At 40.6% G+C, this 14,327-nt stretch overlaps 1 non-coding gene and 1 pseudogene across 1 annotated transcript; one reads left to right on the top strand and one right to left on the bottom strand.

Annotated features, from left to right (window-relative positions):
• Positions 1–3,879: 3,879 nt before the first annotated feature.
• On the bottom strand, positions 3,880–4,426 carry LOC142433819 (PEST proteolytic signal-containing nuclear protein pseudogene; annotated as a pseudogene).
• A 9,557-nt stretch (positions 4,427–13,983) lies between these two features.
• On the top strand, positions 13,984–14,127 carry LOC142435465 (small nucleolar RNA SNORA48). The gene has a single exon (XR_012781515.1). It is a non-coding gene; the product is annotated as a small nucleolar RNA SNORA48 (small nucleolar RNA).
• Positions 14,128–14,327: the final 200 nt, after the last annotated feature.

Raw genomic sequence — 14,327 nt, 5'->3', positions numbered from 1 at the left:
TCCCTCCTTTATGCTGCTTCAAATTTCACCTTTAACTTCTGATATTAATTTTGCTAATTAATAATTGTATTCCATTTCTCTACTGTGTTCTGCAATCTTTCATTTTTTTTGCCATAGTTCTTGCCTCCCCCTTTTTACGGACTCTTGTATTTTGTCTTTGAGATCCTTAATGGAGACGAGTTCATCCAGCTGTACATATTGTCCAGTTCTTGGCAGTATACCTGGAAATATCAGGGTAATTTGAGGAGGGGATGGGGAAAGGGTGAGTGGTCTTTGATTAATATTTATTGCTCCTATTCACTTTCTCCTTTGTAGTTATCTTCACACAGATCTTTAGTGACATTTTAGATGAATGGCTTGCAGGAAATTTGTGTTAGGGAGTGACAAAGGTTAGTTCATATGATGGCAGTTTCTCACAGTGCTAAAGGCATGAACTCTGTAAGCCTTCACCGAGCCTCACAATTTCACACAGAGGCAGCTGATAACACACAATGTCTCCATTCTCTACATTCTTACTGACTGACATCTTTTCTGTGAAGATGAGTTATTTGTTTACTTTCTCAGACATCCCTGTTTCTACCTAACACAATCCAACAGTGTCCAGCAAAACTTCCTTTGTCAACCTTTGACTCCCATTCCAGTTTTACAAATGAGGATGCATTTTAGGAGGCCTTTGGGGGACCTTCAATTCTTTTGGTTGTTTTAATTCTATTTCATGTTTCAAAGTTTCAAACAATCCCCCCCCCCTTTGTGAAGAAGTATTTTGTGTTTTTAATACTCTTTTATCTCATGAGTTATTGGTGATATCCGAAGACTGGGGTGGGACTTAAATTTATTCTGCTGGGTTCAAACTGAAAGTCAAGCAATTGAGGAGTTCCTTTGAGCCTGTCATGCATAGAGTTGATTCTCTTGCTTTTCCTACAGCTTGGTGTTCTGTGAACATCTGTCAAATGCACAATTTGACAAACAAGCTCCCGTTTTGCTGCAGCACTTGCTAAACATTGTGCATGGCCCAATGCAAATTAAAAGAGCTCTAAATGGCATCATGAACTAAGCATTAAGTTGCTAACCCAAGGGTAAGCTTTGCAAACCCACCACTGGATCTTCAAGAGAAAAGTGAGACTGCTTGGTCCCACAAAGATTAGGAAGTCTCAGAAACTCTAGGGATTAGTTTCTACAGAGCTCTGTATGTTTGCTATAGTTGGAAACAACTTGATGGTAGTGGGCATGAATTTATATTGAGGATGGAGAACATGTTTTTTCTGGCCTTGCTTACCCAACTCACTTCCCTGGAAATATTTTCTCCCCTCTTTGCACCATTCAAAACCCATAAATGTATGAAGCATATTTTGACTCCCATAGACATTCATAGGCAAAAATTAATCTCAACGTAAATCTAGAAACATAAAAATTCAGTAAAAAATTGCTCTACATTTAAAATACAAACTATCCAGCATTTAGAACACATCAGGGAAGATCTTCATATCATAGTTTTAGAAAACAATTATTTTTGTTTGAGCTTGAAAATTTATTGGTATTTCAGTAAAGATATTCATGTCTGTCATTTCACTCTCCCATCTTGGCCTGAAGTAAAAAATTTCATTTGGGCCAAGAATAGAATATTAGGAAAGGGATATTATTATTAATATAAACAGTGAAATGAAATAAGTTAAATTCATATATCATGATATAATTAAAACACATAGGTAAGAACTAATAGTTCTATAAAAATTTCCATTGTTTTCTTGGGATTTACTCTAAACTTAAATGCAAGTAAACAAAATATTAGGCATATACAACTACAACAGTCAGACTGCTTCTCAGGAGTTATTACTTAATAAAATAACTCAGAGAGCAGTTACCACCAATAAAACCCGAAGCTCCCTCCAAATTTAACATTGTGAAAATTTTCAGAGAATGAATATATAGTTTTTTATGTTTTGTCTATGCTTTTAGAGATTTACTTAACAGTCATATTCAGAAAAAAATGTCCATATACAATACAAACATACAAGAGAAAGACAGAATATCACTCTAAATACAAGACACAGAACAAAGAACATCATGGTCAGAAATTCCATAAAATGCTTCAAGATGCATTTTGTTTCCCTGTATGTTCAGTATCCAAATGTGCTTTTGAGAAGGCCATTGGTCATCACATATACATTGAAAATGTGCTCCAGTATTCTATTAGTAAGAACTCCTATAAGTAAGTTCAAATCAAATTGGTTTTCACAAATTAATAACCTAGGTGCTTTGACAATGTACAGAAAGTGCATCTTCTCATTCCTGTCTCCACATAATATTAATTTCTTTTGGGGGTGTTCATACCTATTGAAAAATAAAAACATGTGCTGGTCTAACCAGTTTTATAAGGTAGAATTGGGATCATGATGGTGGGGGAGAGTGGGGAATATTTAAGAACTAGAGGAAAGTTGTATGTTTCATCATTTCTACACTGCACCCTGACTTTTCTCCTCCCCGTGACCCTTCTGTAAGGGGATATTCAGTTGCCTACAGATGGACATTGGGTCCCCAATCTGCACTCCCCCTTTGAAACCCCATGATCACGCGGGCTGGTGTACTTCTCCATGTAGGCTTTGTTGCTTCTGAGCTAGATGGCCACTTGTTTACCTTCAAGCCTTTAAGACCAGAGCATGTACACTAGTACAGATAGGAACTGGAAACACAGGGAATCCAGATGAACCCCTAAGGACCAGTGGTGAGAGTGGCGATACTGAGAAGGTGAATGGGAGGTGGGGTAGAAAGGGGGAACTGATTACAAGGATCTACATATAACCTCCTCCCTGGGGGTCAGACAACAGAAAACTGGGTGAAGGGAGATATCTGACAGTGTAAGATATGACAAAATAATAATAATTTATAAATGATAAAGGGTTCATGAGCAAGGGGAGAGTGGGGAGGGAGGGAAAATGTTTTGAGAATGATGAGGGCAACAAATGTACAAATGTGCTTGACACAATATGTATGAGCCCTAATAAAATCATTTTAAAAATAAATAAAAATAAAAACAGCCAAAATGTTAAGCAATATGTACATTTAAATGTTTGGGTGGTGTTCTTTATTTTAAAAGAAACCACTTCCTCAAGCTCAGCTGGATATGCATTCCAAACTAGCTAACAACAAAAAGCAAGGGAAGCACCTTCAAAATACTGATGCACTTTGGTACTTCATGGTGATTGTATTTTAAGACTGCTTAGGTTAAGGCAAGATCCATTAAGGTGAAGTGAGCCATGCCTAGTATTCAACAGTTTACATAAAATGTCAAAAAATATGATTTTTAAAGAGCTAAGTATCTGTACCTCTTTATAGAAATGCATAAACTACTATGACTCGAAACAAATGCCCACAAGGGGGAGTGCTGTATTTAATTTCATCTAAATTTCCTTTCAGTCAGTAATCCAGTAACATTTTTCATCCCAATATAATACTCCCTTTCAATAAGGCTGTCCTTGAGAGACAGGCAATTTATAGGAAGGAGTTGAGTTCGAGGGGAATTGCCTGTATTTTGAACCAGTTGATATAGGCAATAATTTTTGCTGCCCTCATTATGTGATATTAGATGTGTCTCTTCAATTCTTAAAAGGTACCATTTCTTATTTCTTTATTGTCTGTAACAATTGGGAGCAAATCATATAAAACTACAAAATTAGCAAATGTCTTGACATCTGTGGAAGAAACATAAATTACCTCTAATTTCAAACACTCATTTATTTTAGCTCCACTCAATCTTCAATTTTAAAAAGGTAATAAAACAAAAAATGGCTCCAAAAATAGTCTGATGCGATTCATTAAAAAAGGAACCTGTTCCTTGTAAGCTTACACACACACACCACCCCAATCCTAACGCACATCATTTTAATTGTCTTGGTCATGGACATTTCCAAGAGGAGACTTTATGTTTCACTTCTGGTTCTCAGACACCCCACACTCTCCTTTGTTAGGTCCAGCTGCTGTTGGTGTGTCCCTTCCCATATGCTTCACCTCAACTCTGCTTCTGGTGGCACTGCCTTTGGTTCATGATTTTCATCTTCATTCAAAGCTGTTGCTTCTCAAAGGGTTTGGGGAGCAAGAGTTTGAGCTGTTTCTTTAGACTTATTTGATCCGAGTTTGATGCACATGGCTGATGCCTTCCTGCTTGTCTGGCTCCTGAACTTTGGAGTTTGGCAAAGCCAAACTTGGAGACCTGTGGAGGCTTTCTAGGGAAGTCTTCTGCTTCTGCTGCAGCTTATCACTTCTCAGCTCTGCGACTGGAACTTTCCCTTCCCTGGCTGGAGCAAACAGTCATAGTTTTCAGTTTTCCAGCTGCCTTTTCAGGTTCACCAGTGGCTCCCGCTCCAGCTGCTCGCAGGAACAGATTCTCTGCGGTTCCCGCTCCTGCTTTCCCACCTGCCACTTCCCCCATACGGCCTCCATAAAAGTTATTTCATACGACGCCAAAGGCATGATCCAGAAAGACACACTGTATGACCTGTATCTAGCAAAGGTCGCACGTTCTAATATACGCTCTCCAGTGTGGTCCCAATCATAGTGAACCTTTGTTCACAGAAAGAAACACCGGGCCTACAGTCTCCTTACAAGTTTTCGCACATTTGAGCCCAGGGTGCTCTCATCTTTTTCACCGATCCTCCAGTTTACCAAGCATGATGCCCTTCCCCAAGGACTTGTCACTGTCGGCAGACAATATGTCCCAAGGATGTCAAGGCACGTCTTGCCATCCTTGCTTCCAAGGAGCACTTTGGTTTGGGTTTGCCCTTTTAGCAGTCCATGGTACTTTCAAAATTCATCTCCTTTTCTTTTTCTTCTCAATTTTTATTCAGTCTTCTATATACAATGTCCAACGTTCACATGCATATGAGGCAACTGAAAATACTATGGTTTGGGTCAGGGACCCCTTACTCTTCAAAGCAACATCCTTGCTCTTCAATACTCTTCAGCGGCCTTTTGCAGCCCATTTACTGAATGCAATGTGTCCTTACGGCTTCTATGATGATGGATCCAAAGAAGATGAAATCCTTCACAACTTCACCTTTTTCTCCATTTATCATGATGTCACATATTGGTCCAGATGGGAGGATTTTGGTTTTCTTTACATTGAATAGTAAGTCACACAGAAGGCTGAAGTCCTTGATCTTCATCAGCAAGTACTTCAAGTCCTCCTCACTTTCCAAAAACAAGGTTGCATCATTTGCACATTACAGTTTGTTCACAAGCCTTCCTCCAATCCCGATGCCACGTTCTTCTTCATGTAAACTAGCTTTTCTATTTATGTGCTCAGCATAGGGTTGGAATAAGTATGGTGAGAGGATACAACCCTGACACGCACCTTTACTCATTTTAAACCACGCATCATCCCTTTGTTCTATTCACACAACTTCCCCATTGGTCCATGTACAGAAGTGTTCTGGAATTCCCATTCTTCCCAGTCAAGGCTGGCCATAGTTCCTTATGGTCCCCAAAATCAAAAACCATGGCATAGATAACAAAACACAAGTAAACATCTTTCTGATATTTTAGTCCACAGAAATGTGTCTCAAAGCTTATTCCTAATATTAATAATTGTTCAGAATATCATATAGAAATAAATTCAAATGGCATCAAATGTGACTCATCAAATTAGTTATAAAAGCAATTATTTGAGTGCAAGATGAAGAGTGAAAATTTTTGTCAATGGTTATATACTTTAAGAACCCATTTATGTAGAATTCCAAGCTAGTAATGCTTAACATGAAGGAATGTATTTATGGTAGTAGAACAGCTCTGTATCTTGATTGTGATTATGACTACTTAAATATACATATCATAACATTTCATATAACTATATATATATATAGACACACACATATATTTTTACTATAGGTAAATTTGGTGAAATCTGAAGAAGGTTTCACACAAGCATCAATCCCCTGTTTTTGTCAGGATGTTACTGTTATAGAAGGTGCCCGTGGAGTCCTGGTAGTGTAGTAGGTACACACTGGGCTGCTACCTGCAAGGTTAACACTTTGAAATAAACACCGGATCCTTGGGAGACAGAGGATGTTCTCTACTCCTGTAAAGAACTAAAGTCTCAGAAACCTAGGAGAATGCATTTGTACGCTATCCGACCGAGTTCTTATGAGTGGGTCAGAATAAGCTAGATAGTGCCAGTTTGTTTTTAGAAATAATTGTATTGGCATGTAGTTCATGAGTTTTCTTATCAGTTTGGTAAGATACCTGTTAGGAGGGCCCTGGGGGAATGATGTACAGGGACTTATTTTACTCTTTTCAAAAATTCTTCTGAGTCTTAAGCTCTTAAAAAATTATACAAAAAGAATAGTGGTGAGAAAAATGTTCCACCAAAGGCAATTATCAAATTCACTGTGACACAGTTAACAGGTGTTTCTATAGCCTAATGTTTCTTGAGATAAGCACAGTATGAAATTTATGATATCCAACAGTTTTGTAATTTATTTAAAAAAAGTATGCTTGTGTCCAAGCTTTTTATTTTAAACTTGACTCATTTCTAACTTCCAGGATTACCACTAAGGCCCTATAGGGTCACTGTGAATTGGAATTAACTCAATGGCAGTGAGTTTGTTTTTGTTTTTTGTTTGTTTAGTTTGGTTTTGTCGTGGGTTACATCTTGTGCTAGTAGCCACACAGTTCATGGTTGCAATTCGCCAGCCACTCTGTGGCCGCATGAAGCATCCCTCTGCTCCCATAAAGATTTATGAAGTCAGAAACCCTAAAGGGGCAATTCTACTCAGTTCAGTGGGGTTACTATGAGTCAGGATCCAACCTTTAACAGTGCTTTGTTTTGTTATGTTATGCAATGCTTATGTTTTGTTTTGCTAAATCTACCTCTTTCAAGAGTTCACTGAGCCTCAAATATAGGGCACAGATGAGATTACCTGATATTTGTATCTCTGACATTTCAATGAATATAGGCACCAATTGCTCATAATGAACTTCAAAGCACTTCCTCTATTCACATGGCGAGGTAGGGGACCACACTCACTGGCCAGGTTTTCCGCTAAGGGAAGAAATGCCTGATACAAACCACACCTGTGTTGCTATAGAAATAGGAAGCAACATGGGTCTCAGACTTCCATCCTCAACTGCTTTGCAAAGAGCCTACAAACCTTTAAGGACAATATGACCAAGGTCAATAGAGGTAGAGCTGACAAACATTTTTTTGTTTTGCTTTGCTTTGCCTGTGATATTGTGTGTGTGTGTGTGTGTGTTTGTTGGAGCGTGGGTGTGGGTCAGGGGTTGAGCACATTGGAACCGATGTACCAAGGAACACCTGTTAGAGAGCACCTGTTCATTAAGGCCAAAGCGGAGCAATAACCCAGCCTTCTGACCTGAGGGGCTAAACTCACTGTGCTGTTTAAATCATTCTGTCATCGTAAACTTCCCAGGCAAGGCTGGCTCAAAAGGAAAGCGTTTCCCAGACAGTGTTGCAATAAGGCATTCTAAAGCTTGAAAAAGGAAGTGTTTTATTGCAACCTACAGACTGCTCTCCCTGTGTTGGGAGTGAATAAAAGCGGCTCTTGGTTGTCCTTTTTGTAGGCAGCTTTGTAATTGGGGTCATTAGAAAAAGCCAGTCTGGTAGTCACCACTTAAGCTTAAATTAAAGTCAAACTTGTATTTACTTAGTCTCCCGAGGCCCACTTCAAGTGTTTAATAGACATATCAGCTAGAGGCTGCCCTGTTGGGTAGACATAGGACTTTTCTATCAGCACAGCAAGTTCTCTTGGACAAAGGTAAACCACTCTGCCAGGCAACAACCACTATTGTGCCAATCCATTTGTTTAGAGGCTCATAAGTTATATTTCTTCAGGTGGACACAGAAGCTGCAGCCTATGCTCAGGCATAGGAACAATTATGATGATGGCACAGGACCAGGCAATGTGGGTTGAAGCCAACTTGATGACACCAAACAACATCAAGTTCTGTGTACCACAGTGTAGGATCTTCCTGTCGAAGTGGTAACTAGATTTCAAATTAGAGCTGCATTATCAATTCCTCATAAAACCATGTCTGTCCTACTCTGGTGATAATTTAAAATCTTTACACAACATCATTTTTATCATGTTCTAAAATATTATATGCTACCCTATATATTTTACTGTGGAGCCCTAGTGGTGTGCATTGGGCTACGAACTACACGGTCGGCAGTTCAAAGCCACCAGCAGCTCCTCAGGAGAAAGACTGGAATTTCTACTCCCACAACAGCTAGTCTTAGAAACCTACAGGTGGTTGCTATAAATCAGCATTGACTCAATGATCACAAAAGTGAGATATGCTATATACTACATTCTAGTACATGTCTGTGATAGTCCTCTATTGGCACTTTGGTTGTACAGTGACTTAAGTATTGGGTTACTATCTTTAAAAGTTAATGGTTCAAACCCAGCAGCCCACTCAGTGACATGAAAGTGATCCACTATGCCTTCATAAAATTCTGGAGTCACAGAAACTGCATAGGGGCAGTCATTCTCAACTTTCCTAATTCTGTGACCCTTTAATACAGTTCCTCATGTTGTAGTGACCCACCAACCATAAAATTACTTTTGTTGCAACTTCATAACTGTAACATTGCTACTGGTATAAATTGGGCAACAACTTGAAAGGGTCATTTGACCCCCCCCCAAAGGGGTCACAGATTGAGAACCACTATTCTATAGCCAATAGGGTTGCCATGGGTTGCAAGCAAATCAATAGTAGTGAGTATACCTACCGTATATACTTGAGTATAGGCCGACCTGAATATGAGCCGAGGCACCTAATTTTAAAACAAAAGCTACAATAAAAATGAGCTGAAAAACTCAGCTTATACACAAGTATATACACTACATCTGATTGACTACATAGCTGTAGATCTGCTATGATGTCTGTCTCTGCTAAATAAATTATATATATATATATATATATATATATATATATATATGTTAAAGCATTGGGGCATATGCACACATGGTACACACATACATACACAAAGGTACAATATTAGATCCAATGTAGCATGCATCAAAATCACCTAGAGGGCTTGTCAAAACGCTGATTTCTCCCACATCCCAGAGTTTCCCATGGCAGAGTGTGTTTGTGTGCCCTCGATTACTCCCAACTCATCGCGATGCTGGAGGACAGAGTTGTACTATCTCACAGGATTTCCTAGGCGGAAATTTTGTCTGGGAAGGTCACTAGGTCTTTCCTCCCACTTCACGGTTTGAATTTCCCACCTGTTGGTTAGCAAGCCAGTCCTTAACCACTGTGCTACTAACTAGAGCTCCTAGTATATTTGGGTAAGCCCCAAGACTTTGCATTTCTATCATACCCCAGCGTCTGCTGAGGTTATTGCTGGAAACAACAACTTGTACCATCCTACTAGGCTAAATGCCCAAACCAAAAGCAACCCTACTGCTTTGGAGTCCATTCCAACAGCAACGCTACAAAGCAGAGTGCAACTGCTCCCCTGCGTTTCAGAGGCTGTCAATCTTTATGGAAGCGCATTGCCACAACTCGCTCCCTCAGAGACACTGAAGACGTTGAGCTTTCTCAGCTGGTAGCCCAGTGCTTACCCACTGTGCCACCTGGGCTCCTTTATAGGCATATGGTCCCTCTTCAATAGGGTAAATCCTGTGCTTTGGCTTCAGAATCTCTGGGTTTTCCTTTCACTCAAGAGGAGTGGCTGTTTGCAAATCCAAGCCTGACCCACGTTAGAGTACTACCTAGATTGGAGATAATTTATTTGCCTCTAACACAACAGAAACTACCTACCTAGTAGAAGAACTCAACTGGTCAAAAGTTGACTTACTTTGAAGCAAAAATTTCTTACACACAGTTCATTGTTGACGTATGACCCCAAGATGCAATGCAAGCAAATTCAAGTTGCTTTTACATAGGTCTGAGGAAATGAAATAACTACTCTGTCCTAAGGAGCCTATAAGCACTGGTAGCACAAAAATATTAAATGCAAGTACATCACTGAGAGTCACGTGTCTCTTTCTGAGTTTTCATTTTGAAAGCTCTCCCAAACCAGCCACAGAACCTGAGACAGGGTTAGCTGTAGCTGCAACAGCACGGCAAACACGTGACCCTGCCATCTTCCAAAGGGCTAGTCTTTGCCAACAGTGTGCAGCAGAATTAACTGATCATTAAATCGGTTATAAGATAACACAGTGTTTTTACTTACTTGACTTAATCTATCCCTGGATTTGAATTTTTAAACACCGATCAAAACAAGTGCATCTGACAATAGTCTATGGCAGTTGAAGCAAATACTACTTACTGAACAACTTTTATTGCACTAAGCAGTCCTCTAGATAATTCATCTCTCTCAAGTCTGGCGACCTTGTGGTAGAAATGACTATCCTTTCATCGGAGATGAGGTTGACTGTAGAGCAGAGGCATTATGTGACTAGATCGTGTTTACATTGATAATGAATGTGGATGAGATTTCATTAAAATGAAATCCAATGATGTTCCTCTATATTTTCAATGGAATATGTTTCGTATGAGAAAATACATCTTGTTCAAACAAGAGCTGAATGTGCTGCACATTAGGGCCCTCTCTGAGTAGGGCTTTCAGTGATATTCCTTATTCCATGTCCGCTTCCAAATCTGCCATTTACATTTTTCCAAAAGTGTATAGTAAGAACGAAACAGACAAACAAACAAAAAATGCAAACCGTAGCCCTCAAAATTCAGGGAAGCATGCACATGAAGGACCATTTCATTTCTCTCAACAACAAAAACTAGTTATTGTCCAATTGGTTCTGACACATAGCCATCCTACATGATGAAGCAGAACTACCCCCCTTTGATTTCAAAGGCTATGATCTAAAGAGTTTCACTGTTACATGTAAGTCTGGTGCTTTGAACCCAATAGTAGCTCTTAGGGAGAAAGATATGGCCATAAAATTTTGCAGCCTTATAAACCTCTGTCCTACCTAACAGCAAAGGCTCATTCTTTTTGGATGTAAATTCCCATGCCTTACTTCTTTGTAGCAGCATCTTGTGGGTGTGAACTACCAACATTCAGTTAACAGCCACATTCATAAGCACTGTGCCACCAGGGATTGTCTTTTATAGACCGAAGGGCAAGGCAAATAACTGTACATCCAGTACACCAAGCAAGTCTTGAGTCTTAAACATTTCTTCATCATAAGACTTTGGGCATATATCATAACTTTTCAGAGTCATGGTGAGTTCAACATCTACTGATTGTGAGAATTCAATGGGAAAATGGCTTTTGTAATTCGTAGACCCAAGTGTGTGCATGTTAGGGGCATGAAACATCATGCCAAATGTAAAACAAAACAAAAACCTAGGGACAAATGTCTTCTTGGAGAACCAAATTTACTTGGAAATTGAAGGACATTGTTTTATGAAAAAACAAACATGCATATAATAAGATACAGAAAGTAAATTCCACATGAATTTTTAGGGTATAATATGCAGCTTCAAATATGTTTTGCTATTATACTGGGCTGCTTCAGGCAACGCCTCTGGGAGCCCTGAAGGGATGTGCTTTCCCTCACCTCTGCTTTCTTGGGATTGCAGTGAGGGAAGAAGGCTGCGGAGCCAGGGGATATGAATAGGTCTCTCTCTAAGTTGCATGCATTCCACAATGTTATACCAGTAGTCTTGTCTAAGACAGAAAATATAGGGGCAAAAAATGACACAAATGACATTTGAGAATTGAACAAGAAAAGTAGTATGACTGCTGACTGACCACAGCAGAATTAGCACGTACTTGCACCTGGGACAACAAGAGGTCGGGTGTATTTTCATTTCTTTATATCTGTGGTTCTTCTGAATGGTGTATGAGGATTACAGAAAGGCTTATTAACATCCTGCAATATGCAGATGATGCTGCCTTTCTTGAAGCCCTTGCTGATAAAGAACAAGGATTGCAGCCTTCAGTATGGACTACAGCTCAATGTCAAGAAGACTGAAATCCTCACAACTTGACCATTATAAATGGAGTGAAGGCTGAAGTTGTGCAGGCTTTTGTCTTGTTTGGATCCACAAGGCTCATGGAAGCAGCAGTCAAGAGTTCGAAAGATGGATTGCATTGGGAAAATCTGCTGCACAGACCTCTTTAGTGTTGGAAAGCATGGATAATGCTTGGAGGATTAAGGCACACCTGACCCCAACCCTGGTGGAAATGGAGTGCAAGATGACGCATTGTGGGAACACAACTATGTGAGGAAACACTTGAGAGGTCTGGGGGGCTGGCTCCAGTACCAATTACTAAGTGGATGCCTGCCCCTCTCCCAGAAGAATTTATTTCGAAGGATGGCATTGAATCTGCAGCCCCGAGACAGGGATATAGCTGATCAGAGCACAAGGAAGCATATTAAGGGGGAGTAGGAGAGTGAAGCACAGCATGGCCCAACAGGCCTTGAGGATAATAACCTCAATTAGAGCAGCTACTCCACAGAGAGGACCACATGGCCAGCCCCACTATGAGACATGATGCCCCTCACTTACCCATTACCCTGCAAGGGACAGCACCTGAGATACAATGTGGGAATTTCTCTGACCAGATCCATCCACACCGAGGCAAAGCACTGGGGGAGTGCAGCATAACAGCAAGGAAATGAAGCGGCGAGGTCCCCAGGGAATGCTGAAAGTGGACTTTGGGGCCAGGGCATGGGGCCCCAACAGACTGGACTGGAAAACACTCCTAAAGGCCAACAAATGATCCTTAATCTAACTACAAGATTTTCTTTCTTGTTGTGTTTTGTTTGGTTCTTTGTCAGTGGTTTGTTGTTGTTGTTATTTTGTTGTATATTATTGCTTGATTTTGCTCTGTCTTGTTTTTGTGCATGTTATTATCTCCATGGGTCTGTCTAAATAAGATAGGCTGGATGAACAATCTGGAGGAGAAAACATTGGGAACAGTTCTGGAGGGACATGGGATATGGGGAGGTGGGAGGAAAAGAAGTGGTGTTAACAAACCCAGGGACAAGGGAACAACAAATGATCCAAATGAGTGGTGAGGTGGGAGTGGAAGGCCTGGTAGGACGTGATCAAGGCTAATGTAACAAAGAGGTATTGCTGAAACCCTGGTGGGGACTGAGCATGATAGTGGGACAGGAGGAAAGTCAAGGGAAATAGATAAAAGAACTGGGAGGCAAAGGGCATTTATAGAGGTATAGATAAAGACATGTATTTATGCAAATATATTTACATATGAGGATGGAGAAATAGATCTATGTGCCTATTGGTATTAGGGTATAGTATTAAGATGGCAGAAGGACATTGGGCCTACAGTCAAGTACTCCTGCAATTGAAGAATACTTTCTTCTATGAAATTGGCATTCTATGATGCTCACCTTCCCAACACAACCGCTGAAGGCAAAGTGGGTGAATAAGCAAATGTGGTGAAGAAAGCTGATGGTGCCCAGCTATCAAAAGATATAGTGTCTGGGGTCTTAAACATTTGAGGGTAAACAAGTAGTCATCTAGCTCAGAAGCAACAAAGCCCACATGGAAGAACACACCAGCCTGTGTGATCGAGTGGTCCCGAAGGGATCAGTTATCAGGCATCAAAGAACAAAAAAGCATATCATTGCATGCACACCTCCATTATATGATGGCTGAGGACAAATGGGTGCATATACAAGCGTGGCGAAGAAAGCTGATGGTGCCCGGCTATCAAAAAGATATAGTGTCTGGGGTCTTAAAGGCTTGAAGGTAAACAAGCAGCCATCTAGCTCAGAAGCAACAAAGCCCACATGGAAGAAGCACACCAGCCTGTGTGATCATGACGTGTCGGTGGGATTAGGTATAAGTAATCATCTGAACAACAATAAAAAAAATCTTACCATAGTGAATTGGGGGGTGGGGAGTGCAGAATGGAGACACAAAGCCCATTTGTCGGCCACTGGAAATCCCCTTGCAGAGGGGTCTAGGGGAGGAGATGAGCCAGTCAAGGTGTGATGTAGCACCGATGAAAAATACAACTTTCTCCCCTGGCTATGGGCAAAGAGACACCTGATTAGTGGTGGTGTGCTTATATCAGTCAGGGGCAGAGCAGACTGGCAGCCCTTTGCTCATCCTAGCTTGATGCCTAGATTGTGGCCAGAGCTGTTTCATGCCTAGGGCACATTTAAAAAAATACAACTTTCCTCTAGTTCCTAAATGCTTCCTCCCTCCGCCCCGCCCACCCCACACTATCATGATATGAATTCTACCTTGTAAGTCTGGCTAGACCAGAGGAAGTACACTGGTACAGATAGGAACTGGAAACACAGGGAATCCAGGGTGGATGATCCCTTCGGGACCAGTGGTGTCAGTGGTGATACTGGAAG

This window comes from Tenrec ecaudatus, chromosome X, assembly GCF_050624435.1.
Source record: "Tenrec ecaudatus isolate mTenEca1 chromosome X, mTenEca1.hap1, whole genome shotgun sequence".
NCBI classification, from domain to species: domain Eukaryota; kingdom Metazoa; phylum Chordata; class Mammalia; order Afrosoricida; family Tenrecidae; genus Tenrec; species Tenrec ecaudatus.
This window is presented reverse-complemented; position numbering and strand designations above follow the sequence as displayed.